We start from the raw sequence: 19,171 nt of genomic DNA, 5'->3' as shown, positions 1-19,171 counted from the left end.
CGTACAAACTTGCATGCAATGTCCAAGAACGTATGATTTTTTTTTTTTTTTTAGAGCAAATTCATGTACATGCATGTGTTTGCCCGCAGTACAGTGAATTTTTCTGTATCCATGCTGTTAACACTTTGTCTATTGGAGAAAATTACTGGCACCATGCCTCGTGATATGCCTGCACATCGTACCAGCATTTCTACGTGAGAACTAGTCCTCACCTGAAATTCTATACCGGAAGACATTAAAAGGCTGGTATTTGGTATTATCACTTAAATTAGAATAACATCAGCGTGTTACCAATTTTATCTCCCCGTATCGTTGTATTTCGAGTCCGAGTACAAGTTACCAATAGAGCAGTTTAATGTCACTGATTCGATTCTCTTTAAAATATCTCTTTTACAAATGCTATTGCATGGATTTTACAGTGTATAGGGCCTAGCAAGGTTAATTCTACATACCTGTGTTGAAAATTAGCTTTAATGGAAGTGTCATGGGGGTCTATTAATCATATTTACAAATTATATTGCATAATATAGGTGTAACGAATAGATTGAAATATCACCTTTCTTCGTGTGCATTGATAACACTTTATTCAGGTTTAGTATTGTCGTATTTGAATTATACAATCCTTGCTTGGGGTAATACATATCAGACATTAATACAAAAACATTTTCTCTTGGAAAAGATGGCGCTCAGAATTATCTAATCACAAATCTCCATATGCGATCACATACTAACGCTTGTTGTCTAAAGTACAATTTTGAAAATAAATCATTTGTATTCATTTCAGCTTGGTCAGTTCATGTTTGATTATGACTGCAATCAGTTACCTAAAACATTTCAAGAATGATTTCATCGAAATAATACAAACTTAAAACAAATTTATTTATCCTGGATCCAGATTTTGGAATACTAAGTAACAGCTCACAAGAATCCTGTTAGCTTATTACATTTCGATATAAAGTTTTCTACATGCAGTGTATTAGATAATTAGATTGCTTATGCAATAAGATTTGTGCTTTCATCTGTCCTGGCGATGGAATGGCGTATTCACAGATCCCTCTTCCTTTCTTCTCTTCTTGTTCTTTTTCTCTTCCTCCCCCTTTCTCCTCGTTCATTGTTTTGCTGTAATATCATTCCATTCTCGTTCTTGTTACAATACTTCGCCTTTTCTTCATGCGTGCATTTTTTTTTCTTTGCATGACAGCCTGTGTGTCCTTGTATGTACTGTTGTTTGGTCGTCATATTTTCTTGGTACACGTGACTTAATGAATAGAGTCTACTGTAACATTGTTATGTTAGTATAAGTTTATATATATATATTTGTAAATTAAAGCAAATACTGTTTACGATGTACTTTATCTCAATAGCATCATATACGCGTATATCAATTTCAAATACTTTCACGGTACATACTTAGAATAATTTTGAATATTATGCTATCGGGTTTTTTTTTTTAATAGCGATCTACGTTTTACAAGCGTCGTTTCTCCCCAGTATCATTATCCGCACGTATATTTTGTATTTTATTTCATGACTTGTATTTTTTTTTGTTCTAATCGCTCAATTAGATGAATTGAAAATTGTATACTCCGTATTATGCATTTTAGTTTGATGAAAGTAAATTGAATTGAACTGAATTGAATTGAATTCTTTTGCATTCTATCAAGTTCGATCTCCTCAGTGCATTAGTGACAGGGGTTTCGAGCATTCTCTGGAAGTGATTAAAACTAATAGAGCTAAACATTAAGATAATAGTGAAATAGGAGCGGAAGAGCGATATGTGAAGACAAAAGAACTATGAACACAGTGTGGAGATGTGTAATCAGTATATTGTAAAAGAAAGCTAAAATTTGGAGCCTTAATCACGGAGTCAACACCAAAAAAAAAGTTCAACAACAACATACGCGTACCGAGGATATATCTAACAATATAGTTGAGATTAATTGACCTCAGTGCACCTTTGCAACTTAGGTCTCCAAAAGAGATCTTAACAAAACTAATAATGCATAATGAAAAAAAAAAAGGTGGCATTTGAGGGAACTCAAACCCAAAGAGCAATGTGGATTGAGTGAAAGCAGCAACATTAGTAGAACACATCGGTGAAAGTTTGAGAAATATCGGACAATCGATGCAAAAGTTACGATTCTTTTTAAGTTTTGGTGTTGGAACCGCTGGATGAGGAGACTACCAGAGATTATGACGTATGTGTGGACAACAATAAAGAAGATATATAAACGGAATTCCACAAAAATTCATTTTTCATTAAAATTACACATTCCATCAACGTGATACTGACATGTGTTAAGGGTAGCAATTATTCCCCCTGCTTTCTCAAAGCGGTTCATTTCATTTTTTCATTTCATTTATTTCATTCCTTCTTTCTTTTTCGTCAAACATAACACGAAATGAATCAGAAGATATAACATAGGCATGTATTCGACTTTACATGGTAGATAATGTTTAACAAATATGAAATTATACATGCATATCGGCAAAATACAAAGTTATGTTTGGAGGGAAAAAAAAGAAAGAAAGAACTGAGAGGTTCACTGAAAAGCATGCTTGTAAATTGTGAACCACTCAAAGGATTCTTATGAATACATTGAACTTTTTTTTTTACAAAGACAGGACAGAACAAGACAGGACAGAACAAGACAGTAGAAACACAACGACTTTACATGACTTTACAGTAGGGTATACCATGACAGTAATAAAACACAAAAGAACAATGGAAAGAAAGGAGAGAAAGAAAAAGGAAGTGAAAGGAAAAGCCAACACGCTGAACATCGGGATCAGAAGATGGAATTGAGGTGCTGTACATCTGGATCAGAAGAGGGAATTGAGGTGTTTCAGCTCGATCAGCCGAACAAAGTTTATACAAATAAGATAATGTAAAAAATACACAATGATGAAATCAATGATTGACGATGAACCCTTAGGCTGTAAAGACCAGCTAGGTAATGAATCATATATAGCTTAATATGAGTTCAACAAAAAAAATTTTAACTTACGCTTAAACGAATTCAAGGATAAAGAATTTTTTATATCACAACTTAAAGAATTCCAAAATCTAGGGCCACTGTATATAAATGTATTTTGAGCCAATAACGTTCTCAGAAGGGGTAAATGAAACTCATTTGATCGCCTGGTGGGATAATTATGAAAAGATTGATTTCGTGGAAACATTGAATCAAAAATGCTAGGAAGTGCATTTGTGTTATAATTAAACATAAACTGACCCAGCTGAAAGAAAAACAAGTCTTTGATTTTTAAAATCTTATATCTAACAAATAATGGATCTGCATGGGAACATGGAGAAACGCCACAAATAATACGAAGTGCCTTTTTTTGTAATAACAATAATCTATCTAATAAAGTTTGATGGGCACTGCCCCATGCTAAAATTCCATAATTTAAATAAGGTAATATCAATGAAAAATACAACGTCAGCAAAGAAGACAACGGGATATGAGATTTAAGTCTATTAATAATACCAATATTACGCGAAATTATTTTACTAATATTAATAATATGAGGCTTCCACGAAAGTTTATCGTCTACTGTAATACCGAGAAACTTTGTATGTGATACACGCTCTAAATGAACGTCATCAAAGATGATATCTGTGCGTAAAACTTCTATAGACTTACTGAATAACATGTAGTTAGTTTTCTGGAGATTCAGTGATAATTTATTGGCTCTTATCCATTGAGTCACTTTTTTTAATTCAGAATTAACAGTATCGACAAGAGTGATTGGATTTTGGTGGGAGAAGAAAATATTTGAATCATCGGCAAAAAGTATAAAAGAAAGTATATCGGATGATCTACAAAAATCATTTATGTAAATGATGAAAAGTAAAGGTCCTAATATACTTCCCTGAGGGACGCCACATTTAATAACTTCAAGACTAGAGCTGTGCTCGTTCAAAGATACATATTGTTTTCGGTTTTGCAGGTAACTCCTGAACCACTCCAAGGCCTTCCCTCGTATACCATAATGAGACAATTTATGAAGTAAAATTTCGTGATTAATTGTGTCGAAGGCCTTGGAGAAGTCCAGGAAGATACCAACAAGATGAGAATGGTCATCTATAGTATGTGCGGCGTTATCAATAAACTTCAAAAGAGCATGAATGGTGCTGTGTTTCTGACGAAACCCAAATTGAGAATTCGTAAAAACATTATAATAATTGAGAAATTTAATCGTTCTTGTAAATATCAATTTTTCCAAAACCTTAGATAGGGATGAAAGTAGAGAAATAGGTCTATAATTACTTATATCAAAACTGTCTCCTTTTTTAAATAAAGGACACACCTTAGCAATTTTCATACAATCAGGAAAAACACCATGTAATATGGATTTATTGAAAATATGAGAAAGTGGGTCAGCAATAGAATATATAATTCCCTTTATAATAAAATTACTTATATCATCATAACCGGCACTTCGTTTATCATTCATTGCAGTAACAATGTCTATTATTTCATATTTCGTAGTTGGAGCTAAGAAAATAGAACTGGGATTGGATTGACCTAAAAATTTTGCAAAATGCGTATCGGACTGCGGTACTTCTTTTGCCAGATTCTCTCCAATCATTGAAAAATAAGAATTAAAAATATTTGCTATATTACCAGGATCTTCTACAACTTTATTATCAAATATTATTTTTGTAATATTCAATTTCTTTTTTGATATATTCATGGCCTGCTTTAATATCTTCCATGTATTCTTCACATCATGTTTATATTTTTCTATCTGAATGGTATAATATTTCCGCTTTTCAGATCGTATGACCTTAATCAAAATATTCTTATATGATGTATATTTATTTTTTGACTCCTCAGTTTTTTTCATTTTAAATTTATAATACAACCTATTTTTTCTGTTAATTGAACGGAGGAGAGATTTCGAAATCCATGGAAGTTTAGGTGTTGTTTTATAATTTACTGACTTATCTTTTAGTTTAGGAATATAATCATCTAAATGCTTATTGATTATCTCCATAAAATTATCAAATGATACATTAACATCATCAGTATCACAAACACTTGACCAATCAACCCTGTCTAAACAAGCGTCAAGACTAGCTAAATTTTCTGGTGTGGCTCTACGTTTAAATAAAGGAAAATAAGACTTATTAACCGAATGTTTAAGGTCACAGCATGTTATAATTGGAAAGTGATCGGTCATATCGGATAAAATTATAGAAGAATTCAAAACTTGTAAAGAATTAGTGAAAATATTATCAAGGAGGGTGGCAGAATGATTTGTAACACGTGTAGGTTCGGAAATTAATGGCAAAAAAGAGGATGACAAAAATAATTCAAGAAATTCTTGTGACGTATTATCATCACTCTTAATCAAATCAATATTAAAATCACCCATTATATAAATACATTTATTAACAAAACGAGGGCTTTTTAATAAATTCGTCATACTATCTAAAAAATCTTTAGAACTGGAGTTTGGGGGTCTATAAACAACACCAACTATAATATTTTTACTTTGAGGGATGGAAATTTCAACAAACAAAGACTCTATTATATCATTCATTATATTCAAATCATCACAAGTATCAAACTCAAGGTCATTGGATAAATAAATCGCAACCCCGCCGCCGGTCCTATTCACTCTATTGTTTACAATCAAATCATAACCATTCAATGCATACGGTAAATTGATATCAGATGATAACCATGTTTCAGTTAAACCTATTACAGATATTTGTTGTTTATTTTGATTATCTAACAATACCTGTAATTCATCAAAATGCTTATTCATACTCCTAATATTCAAATGTACTATAGAAAATATACTTTCTGAAAAATCTTTCACAAAATCTTTAAATTGATCAACCGTAACATATTTGGAGGAGATTAAAGTGGAATCATGTTCAAAGTCAAAATCATCAAACAAATCATTAGAAAAAAAAATTAACATTATTGGCAACGAGGTTTTCATAAAGTGCAGAAGAACGTGAATTGAATTGACTTGTTGATTCTGTAGGCGAGCGTCTAAACAAATCAAAGAGTTCATCGTCATCAAGGGAGTCAAATGCTGCGTTAAGTCGATTAGCCATAACGCAGAACATAAAGTATATGAAGGCATGTCAACTGGCAAGGTTGCAAAAGAATAATATGTGTGAACGTAAATGAATCACAAACAATATCGAGTTCGGGGATAGTACAGCGTGTAGGCAAAAACATATTAACATAGAGTTCAAGCGACACAATCAAAGAACACAGAAGAACAAGATAAACAACACAAGTAGAAAGCGTACACACTAAATGACAAGGTCTGCAAACGGAATTCAGCAGAATCAGTACAGGGCATATGAACAGAGGGAAAAAAAAACGGTAGAAGCTCCCTACGTTTTGTCTTGGCGAAAAGTATGTGAGGAAATATAAGATAATCAAGAATGACCGAAGTGAACGATGAAAATATAGCAGCACTAAAAAGAGCGACTTAAAGAAAATGCAGACATAAATCATGCTGCAATCAATAAGAAGCGTAAGATTAATCATACTTTTTTTTAACGATATGAATGAGATATACATTATTACACAGTATCAGATTATAAAAGGGATGTTATATTATTCTTGTGAAAACTGACAAAGTTTGATGCAATATTGAAGGGAAAAATCCTATGCAAAACAAATATTATGGATCTTTATACTGAGATTGGGGGCATCAAAATACCGCAAAGGTTTATCTATCAAAACAAAACAGAACAAAATAAAATTCAGAGTGAGGTTGACTGACACCATGGCGAGACTTGACAACGTGATAAAAACCAGGTTTTAGTGAGCTTCGGGTAGCCTGAGACCCCTCAACTCAATGGCACGAAATCATGGTGAAACAAAAAAAAAAAAAATTAAAAGGAACATTGCATGTGACCACGGTGACTTGAGATCCTCGCCAAAATTTCCATCATGAAGGACTTTATACTGGGATGCTGGGGTAAGTCAAACCCTTGTCTATACAGACTTCGGCATGCATTATTATGCGTTAAATGTATAATGGGGAAAATGCAGTCTGGTTGGATAACGTTTTAAATGCGGTCAACTATTCACATTCTTATAAAAATCACGACTACAGGATAATGATAATGGTACGCTATTGCCACTGCACGTACAAGTGCAGTGTGTCATTGCTCTTACGTAATCAAAACAAATTCTCTCAGTTGCCTATATAAATTGGGTTAAACCGAAATCTTTTTACATAAAGAAATCAGCCAAGCAGGGTTGGAACCCTGAACAAACAATGTATTATACAATGAATGGAAAAATAACAGAAGAAGGCATGAACATGGTTCCCGCGTAGAAATCAGGCAAGCAGGGTTGATACCCTAAGCAAACAATGTACAATGAATGGAAAAATAACAGAAGAAGGCATGAACATGGTTCCCGCGTAGAGCCTAAGTTATTTCCATCTGTTTCCACCACAGAAACTATGTCAGGCTACCCCCCCCCCCCATCCTCATCCTATAGAACATTGTATTACAATAGTATACTAGCTCACAGCTAGCAAAAGCAACAACAGCAATAGGGCAATTGCTTCATAATGATTGTAATACCAGTTTCGCTCAGTTTTTCAAACACAACACACAAGAATATTCGAAATGTCTGTAAATGACATAATATCTATGATAGGCTCTAAAAAATAAAGTTGGTCTATTTAAGCAAAAGGATTACAAAATCATCCTGTAATCATTATGGACAGAGCAATGATGCGAATTAACTTTGCACCGTGACAGACAAAATCAAAATCAGGGTTTGGACAATTTAGTATGAAACTATAGGTGCAAGGTGTATAAAATGAGTACAATATTCGCATCCGTGAGAAAACAACAAGAAAAAGAACAACAAAATTTTCGTGTGCTTCAAACTCAGAAAGTTATTGCATTCAGGGCTGAGATTATGCATACTAGAATAAGCCGTATCATTGCGGCATAATATGAGGATTATTGTTCGATCTCATCGAAAAATAAAAATGAAGTGGTACCTTTGGACATTAAGCCCATTGAAATTATCTAAAGAAATCACGCTGTGGGATAAGCGCATCACATAAATGAGTCTGTTTGGCAATACGGATATTTGAATAGAACAACTTGTGTCAACAAGCTTTTGACTGGAATAAATATGATTTTGCAACAACTTTTTATCATGCTTTAAGAAGTCGAATCAGACCAAATTACAATTATACAACAACACTTCCTAATCAAAATAAGGGAGCTTGTTTCATAATATCAAAACAGCTGAATTGGAGAGTCCCTAGAGCCTCGATAAAACTGAGTCAATGATTCTGTTTGAGCCAAATAAACACAAATCGTCTTATAAATTGTCAAGAGTATTACCACCTATCAAGGTGCCTAACTTGTATATAGTTAACATTAGAGTATTTCATTGAATCTCACTTATAAAGTAGAAATCAAAACAAAATTAAAATCCAGAGATTGAGTGACTAGCGAGACTTGCCAACATCTCGACATCTTAAGAACCAAATCTAGTAAACTTCGAGCAGCCCAAGACTGCCAAACCAATGGTGCAAACTCGTGATGAAACAAAAATAAGAACAAAAGGAGCAACACATGTGACCATAGTGCTGGCGTTCCTCACCCAATTTCCATCATGAAGGACGCTACAAGGATGACATCTATAGGGTAAGTCATGAACTCTCACCTACAGACTTCTGCAATACGTATTCTGCATTTGAAGTGGACAATGCCGCAGCCAGTTAACGTGGCATTTGGAATGCGTACAACTACTCTCATTCTTATGAAAATTATGTCTATAAAATGATAACGATACGCTAATGCTATTGAACGCACGAGCGCAGTGAGTCACTGCTCTTACGTAATCGATAGGTTTGTATTTTTTTTCCTGCGGGTTGACTATGTACAATTGCGTTGTACAGAAATCTTCTTACGTAACGAAATCAGGTAAGTGAGGTTGATAACCTGAGCCAAGCATGAAAAAAGGACATGAATGTGGGTCCGCACAGGGTCAAAACTATTTCCATCTGTCTCCTCCATGCAATCTATGTCGGACCATCTATGTTCGTCAAGTGCTCTTTCATATTGCTAGAAATTTGATTTTTGTGGAATTTTCTTTATAATATTTTCTTTATGTTGTTGTTCACATATACGTCATAACCTCTAGTAGTCTCCTCATCCAACAGTTCCAACACCAGAACTTTAAAAGTTCATAACTTTTGCATCGATTGTCCGATTTTCCTCAAACTTTCACTGATGTGTTCTACTAATGTTGCTGCTTTCACTCAATCCACACTGCTCTTTGGGTTTGGGTTCCCTTTAACTTTGTGACTAAATGCAGACTATAGGAGGCACTGTTTGTAAGTATATTAGGCAGAAGAAAAAAATACAACTGGGACAATACATGAAATTAAACAAAATGGAGGAAGGACGGAAGGTATGTAAAACATTGAGCAGTCAACATCGTGTACTGTTATAAAATGTCAATACATGGTACATAAGATAATTATTAATACCAATCTTTGTTTCCAGGTAATAACAATTCTGTCATTATCTCGTGCAATTTGATATACTTTGCGTCTCCTTTAAGCTGAGTTCAAGCAAATTGCTGCAAGTTGCATGTAAAAATTATCAAGCAGGTACGCCATTACAGTTGTACTAGTTACAAATGGATATAACTGAACACGGGTTTTTATGTACCCTTAACATGTAAGCGCATAAACAGCAGGCAATACATGTACCCGTATCTTTTATATCTTTACTTAAGTAGGCATATGATAATGAAGGCTCTATCTGCACCACTACCAACTTGAAAATGACATCATCAATTACATGTACGTCAAGACCTGTTTAGATACCTCAATGTCACAGAGGATTTCATTCCACATGATCTCGTTTAACCTGCTCAAAACACTAGTAACTTTCCACGTTTCTTTTCGACCTTTTCAGTCCAATTGTTCAGCTTCAGAAATGTCATTTCATTCTCGATTTTCATGGCTTATGTAAGCTTTATGTACAATCTCACATCAAACGATATCAGTGTAATAGAGCAAAATAAGAAGAATTATTATACCCCCGCCAAACGAAGTTTGAAGGGGGTATATAGGAATCAGCGGACGGTCGGGCGGTCGGGCGGTCGGGCGGTCGGGCGGTCGGTCGGGCGGTCGGTCGGGCGGTCGGTCGGGCGGTCGGGCGGTCGGTCCGTTGCAAATCTTGCGTCGCGAACTACTTCCTCAGTTTTCAACCGATTCCCATAAAACTTGGCACAGATGTGTGCCTTGGGTTGTAGATGTGCAAGACGTATTTTTTGACAGTACCCAAAAGTACGTTGCCATGGTAACGGCATATTATGGGCAAAAATGGGTACAAATCTTGCGTCGCGAACTCCTCCCACAGTTTTTGATCAATTTTTATGAAATTAGGTACAGATGTTCATCTGAATATGTTAATGTGCAAGACACATATTTCCGCAGTGGCAAAAAGTGCGTTGCCATGGTAACGGCATGTTATTGGTAAAATATAGGGCAAAATGCTTCATGGCAAAACTGCTTCATCAGTGTTCTTCCAATTCTCATGGAATTCATATTGAATGTTTGTCTTAGGATATAGGTCAGCATGACACATTTCTTGACAGTGACAAAAAGTATGTTGCCATGGTAACAGCTCACATATTATGAGCCAAAATGATGGAAAATTTTGTGTTGCAAACTACTTCCTCAGTTTTTGCCCAATTTCCATGAAACTTGGTACAGATGTGTGCCTTTGGTTGTAGATGTGCAAGACGCATTTTTTGACAGTACCCGAAAGTACGTTGCCATGGTAACGGCATATTAATGGCAGAAGATCAAGGAAAGATCTTGCGGATTTAACTACTTCCTCAGTTTTTTGACCAAAGCTTATGAAATGTGGCACACACCTTGATCTTGGTGGGAAGATGTGGAAGACATATTTTTCGGACGTGTCGGAAGCTGCGTTGCCATGGTAACGGCATATAAATGGCAGAAGATCAAGGAAAGATCTTGCGGATTGAACTACTTCCTCTGTATTCGACTGAAGCTCATGAAATGTGGCACACACATTGGTCTTGGTGGGAAGATGTGCAAGACATATTTTTTGGACGTGTCGGAAGCTGCGTTGCCATGGTAACGGCATATTAATGGTGGAAGATCAAGGAAAAGATCTTGTGGATTGAATTACTTCCTCAGTTTTTGACAAAAGCTTATGAAATGTGGCACACACAATAGTCTTGGTGGGAAGATGTGCAAGACATATTTTTCGGACGTGTTGGAAGCTGCGTTGCCATGGTAACGGCATTTAAATGGCAGAAGATCAAGGAAAGATCATTCCTTGGGTAAGACTGTCGTCACGGGGCGGGGGTATTAATCACCTTAAGTGATATTTCTAGTTTTCTTTCGATATTCAGTGTACTATTAAAACTCGCTTAACGGAAGGGACAGGGTGTATTTTGTACCGTACCGTGCATGTTCGTAAAGTGTTATTCTTGTTTAGTACCAGTCCATGTGAAATCCCGCTTCCTAGGCCTTATCATTAGTTTATATACGCCATGTCAATTCACTTGTTTCCCTTCATTGGCGTTACCCCTCCAGTGATGCCAGCTTTATATGTAACAACCAATACTTGTACATACAGTGTTACTTTTCTGGCTTCTTCAAATATGTTTGAATCTCACTGTAAATGCGCGTGTCAGAATTGCTCTCAATTGACCAACTAATATTGCTAAATGAGGAAAGAAATCATATGGCTATTTGTATACCCTTTGCAAAACCTCCAACAACTCGTGTATCTTCAAGTTCCCGTGACGGACTGATCCAAATTATCAGGCATTATCATTTCGCCACCATGATAATCAAGCGCGCCGTTTGTTTGTTTGTTTGTTTTTTGGTTTGTTTGTTTGTTCGTTTGTGTTTTTTTTTTGTTTTTTTGTTTGTTTTGTTTTGTTTGTTTGTTTGGTTTGTTTTTTTTTTGGGGGGGGGGCAAAATCTCGATGGGGGCACATTAATGTGATGGAGTGAGATCCTCGGCGAGGGTGTGGGAGGAGGGCTACCCCCCCCCCCCCCCCCCACGGTAGGGACTTTTTGTAAAAACAGAGTGCAAAAGTCGCGTTTATAGAGCATTAAAAAGCAAATTTCTAGGAAGTTACACATAGTGAAAAAAATCACTGCGAAGGACTATGATTCCTATAACATACGGGGGCACATTAATGTGACGGTGTGAGATCCTCGGCGAGGGAGCGAAGCGACCGAGCGGGGGAGGGTGTAGGAGGGGATACCCCCCCCCCCCCCCTCCCACGGTAAGGAGTTTTTGTGAAAACAAAGTATAAAAGTCGCGTTTATAGAGCATTTGAAATTCAATTTCTAAGGGAATAAAAAAAAATCACTGCGAAGGACTATGATCATAACTTATGAAAACTATTCATTTTACTATAAGTACGGGAAGAGCGGGCGAGCCGCTTTCACTTTGCCATCTGTCTTAAACGTGATCGCAATGTTCAAGCAATGAAAATTATTCTTATATTGCTAGAAAGCATAGAAGAAGAGGAAAATGAAAGGTTTACTGAAGGTATGTTTCAGGGGGCACACCCGAGGACGCGAGGCTACCATCTATACACTAAATTTATTCATACGTCATATATAATAATGTATATATCATTAGTGTATTATAATTTGATTACAATATAATTATATGTATTTTTTTGGTCTTTAAATAACTGATTAATTATTTGTATCAGGGGGCGGGGGGGGGGGGGCAAAACTCGTTTTGCCTCCCAAAATTTTATTGGGGGGGGGGGGGGGCAAGTGCCCCCTCTGTCCCCGCCCCACCCCCACCCCCCCCCCCCCCCCCCCCCGCTTCCAACGCCCTTGATGATAACTTTTATGTATAGGGAATGACATTGCAATCTCATACGAGCCAATACCCGATCAAGACTCTTGCCTATTCTGGAAACTATATCTTTTATACCTTCGAATAAAGGCTTTGATATGAATTTAAAAAAGTTTCCTCGCACTCTCCGCGCTCAAAAACATCACAAACGCAGAACATGCTTTCAGGTACTACAACAACGTAGTGTCATTAAATGTCATTACATGCTTGCATATGTCAGTATCGGTTAAGTGATATTTGCTGGTATGCTGTAATCGTTTAAAGGAATTTCTTGGAGCATGCCAGTCATTATTGCAACGACCCACTGTTGCAGGCACTTGTGTTCCTCACACGACACGCATCACTCTTCAGTTATTTCGCTCTTTACTTGTTGATCATATATTGCAGGAGGTAAGTTGCTTAGCATCGACAATTTTGATAGTGAAGCTAAGGAGGTTTAGTGGGGAAACAAAAAGAGATAGAAGTGATTGACCGATAGAATCACACAAGGAAAGGAATCCGAAAATGGCCGGCCGGACGATGAAAGCTGTCATAATTGAGGAGTACGGAGACGCGGACACAATGAAAATAAAAGAAGATATTCCTGTCCCCAAGGTCGTCGCCGGAAAGGTAAGGAAAATCAAGTTTAATGTCAAAGTATTCGTTGTTTTCTTACTTTCCTAGCAACTTAGCTCTATCCCTTCTTGTTCTAGAGAAGAAGATTTTGCCCCAGGTGGGGCATGGTGCCCATTTGTGCAAATTGAGATTCTATCCCCCAAGGGATGCTATCTACCAAGTTTGGTGAAAATCGGTCGTGGGGTTCTTAAGAAGAAGATGAAAATGTAAGAAGTTTATGCACGACACACAACGGACGAAGAGCGATCGCAATAGCTCACCTGAGCCGAATAATATCCAGGAACAAAGTTAATGGCTAAAACTTAAAACAATCGGTATTTGTCACTGCTTGACTCGCGTGTGCTTGGGCGTGTTTGAAGTAGAGCGGAGAGGGAGAGTGTATCCCCCTCTCCCACACGAGTGAACTTTTAAAAATTAAGAACTGAAATTCCCTTTTACAAATCACAATCCGAATCCAGTGATCTATTGCATATTTGGACAGTTTCCAATACAAAAAAGCTAGAAAAATTAATATTCCGGGCAACGAAAGGGAGGGTGTGGGAGGAGTGTCCTCCCTTCAAATGAAATTCAAAGATTTGGTGCATGCTTTGTGTGGAATATTCGAGAAAAAAATAATAATGATCTTCCGGGGAAGATGCGAATGGCTAATTGGTTAAATCTTGACTTTTCTCCTGCGTGTACATCTTTCCACTGTGCATGAAGTATACTGATGAGGATCAAAGGGGAGGGAATGTATCATACTCCCATGGGAATGGAGAGACTTTTTATTTCTAGGACTGAAACTTGTAACACAGCTCACAAGCAGTGACAAAATAATGGCTGTAAAAGCACGGAGTGGCAACAGATGTCACGATAGTGTCATTTGTATTCTCCAAAGAGCTTATAATGAGAGGAGAAAATTTCTTGGTATTCTCGCACTAAATAGGATAACGAGAAATGTATTTAGCAGAGACAAACACAAGACAACCCCCCTAAATTCTTGTTGCGTAATATTTTTTTTTGAAACGCAACTTTTCAATTAATTTAAGAAAATTCCTTCGAGTGTACCGCACCTTATACTAGGGCTATGTTATAAATTGTCCTCACGCAGATTTCTTGTTTTTGAGAGACTGTGTATACTGAGTATCTATGAAAGTGGACTTAGCCAATGGGCTAAGTCTTTCATAATTAATAATAGAAAATAAAAGTGACAACCAAAATGTACAACTAATTCCAGCACAACATAATTTTCATAGCCTTTATGAAAACAGCTGTGTGCTCTCCAAATCAGCAGAAGACCGCTTATGATATCTTATGATAGCAACGAAGACCTTCAACATATCAACATAACATTTTTTTTTTTTTTGGGGGGGGGGGTCGAGGACCTTTCAAAACTTTTCATATAAACATCTCTATAATCAAAGATTGATGACAAAATATAAAGAGACAAACACTATTTGTTTGCAATCCACAGGCTGGCTGATACTGGCAGGGGTGCAGCGTCAAATAGGCTATAGTGTATGTCAATACCATCGTACTCATTATACTGGTTGGATAGGGCTACCCTTAACCTAACCATGCTCGTGTCAAACCAGGAATTGTGCATAAAAGGATAGGTGTTGTAACAGGGCATGCTCCAGCATAACAGGCACACACACGGAGACTTATAAGAATAATGTGCACGAAAAGAAAGTGACTCACTCACACACACACATCATTTTCAATGGGCTCAGTCAAAGTTCTAGATCTTCTTGTCATTGTATTTGACACAATATGTAGGCCAAATTTTCACTGAAATGACTTTTTTTTTTCTCCAGAGACAACAATGGACACTGTATAATGAACACACGTTATAATATAGGGGTTTTTTTTTGCAGGTATTTTTGTGCGTTTCTCGTTTAATTTGATAACGAGATCATTCAAAAGAGAGTGCCATATGAATATCGTCATTCAAGTTTGAATTGTAAACAGGTGGAGGCTATACTGCTATTAATTAACTGATGTTGCAAACTGCACGCCTCTACTTCTTGCGAACTGGTACAGACCGAATTCAAACTGGAACGCTCTTTCACAGTATGAAGATAAGTTTGCTTTTAATGAAGGGTTTGGAGCGCCTATGATTTTGACGGGGGACATTGATTTTAACATTATGCAGCATTAGCATTATGCGTATATCTCCTGATTCACAATCTCTCATGTATAGATCATAATTGTGTAGTTAACCTGTTAAGGTAATCTCTTGGGGTGTTCATGACGTGGGGTTCACTGATCATCCGCTAAGCTACCTTTTATGGAAATTAAAGCAGATGAACAGATTTGAAAAAAACTACTGGTATTGATGTAGATGCATTTAAAGATATGATTCGGTCACAAAATTGGTCTAAATAGAAGAATGTGGTTGCTTAGATGAGGCAGTGCCTCAATGGGAAAAAAAACTGGTAATGGAAGTTGTAGATAAGCATATGCCAATCAGAGTCAAAAGTGTAAAGAGAAAGCACTTTCCATGCTCTATGGATTAATGATTCTTCAGAATTGATCATATTACCGGAGACAGAAAAAATATAGCCAAGGAATTCAATAACCATTTTTAAAATGTTGCCAACTCAATTGCCTATGAGGAAAATGAGTCGCAAGATATAATATAATGATAATAATATATAAGTTTATAAAGCCAAAACCTATAGACATATTCTTCTGCGCTGCAAAAGTTTCTGATGTACTTGATAAATAAACAGTAATAAATGAAAAGGTGTGTGTTGAGTCGTAATTTAAAGATATCCCATTAAATTATATATTTTAAGACTGAAAACTCATTTGTGTTATCACCAGCGAGGGAAACATGTATTTAAAGAAATTTCTGTCTCTTAAAACAAAAAGTCTTAGGCATTGATGGTATAAGTTTGTATGTTTTGAAGTTATGCGGACTTGAGTTAGTTAAAGGTATAACGCACATTATTGATATGTGGATTTGTGAGGGGCTGGTTCCGAAGAGATGGAAAATAGCAAAGCACTGTTCAAAAGGGCGATAAAGCCGATCCCGATAATCATAGACCTATTTCTTTGTAACCATGCGTCTCGAAACTTTCAGAAAAAAATCGTTCAACGTCAACTAATCCGATTTGTGTTAAACAATGATATTATCACTCCGCATAAATCTGGATTTCGAAAATTGCACTCAACAAGTACTGAGATCATTAAGGTAACGGATGATTGGCTTATTTTTAATGTAACTTGACCATGGCATGCACACTGGATCTTTTAGGTCGATTTTCAAAAGGTTTTTGGCCCTGTTGACACTGACATTCTACTGGAAAAGCTTGCTTCTACCTCAGGACTTAATTCCTCAGACTGGTTTCATAGCTATCTAAAAGATTTTTTTTTTCTTAATCCTCCTTCGAGGGACGTTATTTCATTTCAAATATCTAAAAAAATTCACAAAGACATATAGAGAGCAGGATGTACGAACATAGAAAATAAGTGTGCGAACAATTAATTGTCAAAATCATATCATCACATAAATTTCGATTCCTCTGGTGAAAGTATACTTCAAATAAATTATATCCAAAATATTCCCTGAATGTAACATTACCTCAGCATATTAATTTGTGCATCCACAGGTAATCAAATATAATCTTTATGATTCAACTTCTGCTCTAATTCATAAAGGTGCCTTTTCGTGAAATCAAGTAGCTTTTTTTTTTTAACCAAAAATTTCTAATTCAAAATGAGCTCCGTTCTAAAATCTGTCAATAGTGCGTAAACATTCGTTGCTTTTGTTGTATAATTGATAAGTACATACAAACGAAAAATCGTATATTGGGCAAAAACTAATATCAAATTCAACAACATCAAAGATTTATCTCTTACATTAAATCCTGTTAATATCATTCGCTCATTAACAGTGATATCAATATGAAAATAAGCGCATGTAAAATTTGATATTTTTCCCCAATATAACTTTGTATCTGGGCAATATAACATAACATGCCAAATAGATTCAGCTTCGCTGCATTTCTTACAAATCATATCAAACGTAATTTTTCATTTTACTGAATTTTCTTTAAATGGTAATATTCTATGTAATAACTTAAAACTGTATTGCTTCACCTTATTATTGAATAACTTTCCAAACTTGAAATCAAACAACACTTTCCAATCAATTCTGGAGGTATATGCAATGTTTTTGTCCAAAAATATATCACACTTAACTCAGATTTCTTTTCATCCAGCAACAACAAATAAAACTGTTTTGTTTTTAAAACTATCAATTCAATTATATCCCCAGTATTTATCTGAAACAATTCTTTATTAAACGAAACATCTCGGGTACATTGCCTTTTACACAAATAATCAAACCACACCTGTGGCAATGCTTTTTTAATTCTTACATATTGAAACGATATTAAAGGGATGGTACAGTATTGGTGGAGATGAAAATTGGGCTTTAACTTTTTAGTGAGATACCAAGAAAACACTTATGAAATAGTACAGAGCATACCATTTTAAGAGGAATTCAAAGTTTATTTGATAACAACGGGTTTGGAATAGCTGAAACATCCAAAAAACAAAGTAAAACAAAACGATCGTAATAAAATGTGGTTCCCACACTTTATTAGGATCGCTCTGTTTTTTATATCTCGGCCATTTCAAAACAAATTTTCATCAAATTCAAATAAATATTGAATCCCTCTTGGAATTGCATGCTCTTTCATATTTCATAAGAGGTTTCTCACTATCTCACAAGAAAATGATAAAAACCTGTGAAAACCTGAAGTTAAGTCTCAACCAAAACTATACGATCCCTTTAATAAAGAATTCAAATTCATTATTTCAATTTTGTTCATGATTTTTCCATGATTCATTTCTTATCAACTGTTTAACATGAATAATACCTTTTTCAACCCAATCTTTATTAAATAAAATTTCATTCATATACTTGATGTTCGTATTATTCCAAATAATTTCATTTGATATATCATTTACCTGCAATATATTTGTATAATGCATTTTTGCCCATGTAGAAAGAAGATCAAAATAAAATAACGGTAATTTATATCTTTTACACAATAACACCATATCTGCAGCTGAACAATTATTATGATGTAAACATAGATAAAACCCTCTAATCTTATATAACCAAAATTTACATATATATTTCCAAGAGTTATCACTAGCATCTAATAATTTCGGCAACCAAGAAAGCCTAAGTGACTTCATTTTTGCATCTAAATCAATCATTCCTAAACCACCTTGTAAAACACAATTCATTACAACCGCTCTTTTAACCTTTTCTCTTTTAGAATTCCACAAAAATGAAAATAATATCTTATTCAACTCTTTTACTTATTTCTGAGGAATTTTATAACAAGTTGAAAGATAAATTAACTGAGTACAAGTAAAGATTTAATAATAACTACTTTCCCATAATAAGTTAAATTTCTCATCCTCCACATTCTTATTATTCGCTAAATTTTCTCAATTTTAACTAACCAATTTAAACAATTAAATTCATTTTCTGACTGACACAAAACAACACCAAGATGTGTAACCGGCTCTTCTGTCCATTCTAAACTTTTAAAACAATTTACTTCATTGATATCAATATTCAATGGTAATATTTTTGTTTTTTGAAAATTCAACTGTAACCCAGCATGTTCACCAAACACTAATACCTCTTGCATT

The 19,171-nt window shown here is 35.4% G+C and overlaps 1 pseudogene; it reads left to right on the top strand.

The window, feature by feature from the left end:
- The first annotated feature begins 13,414 nt into the window (after positions 1-13,414).
- LOC139734790 (quinone oxidoreductase-like) overlaps positions 13,415-19,171 on the top strand; it is a 29,329-nt pseudogene continuing 23,572 nt past the window's right edge.

Source organism: Diadema antillarum, unplaced genomic scaffold, assembly GCF_040938485.1.
Source record: "Diadema antillarum isolate AM-2024a unplaced genomic scaffold, OU_Dant_1.0 scf00000027, whole genome shotgun sequence".
NCBI classification, from domain to species: Eukaryota; Metazoa; Echinodermata; class Echinoidea; order Diadematoida; family Diadematidae; genus Diadema; species Diadema antillarum.
Note: the sequence above shows the minus strand (reverse complement) of the source record. Positions and strands in the feature narration are given on the sequence as shown.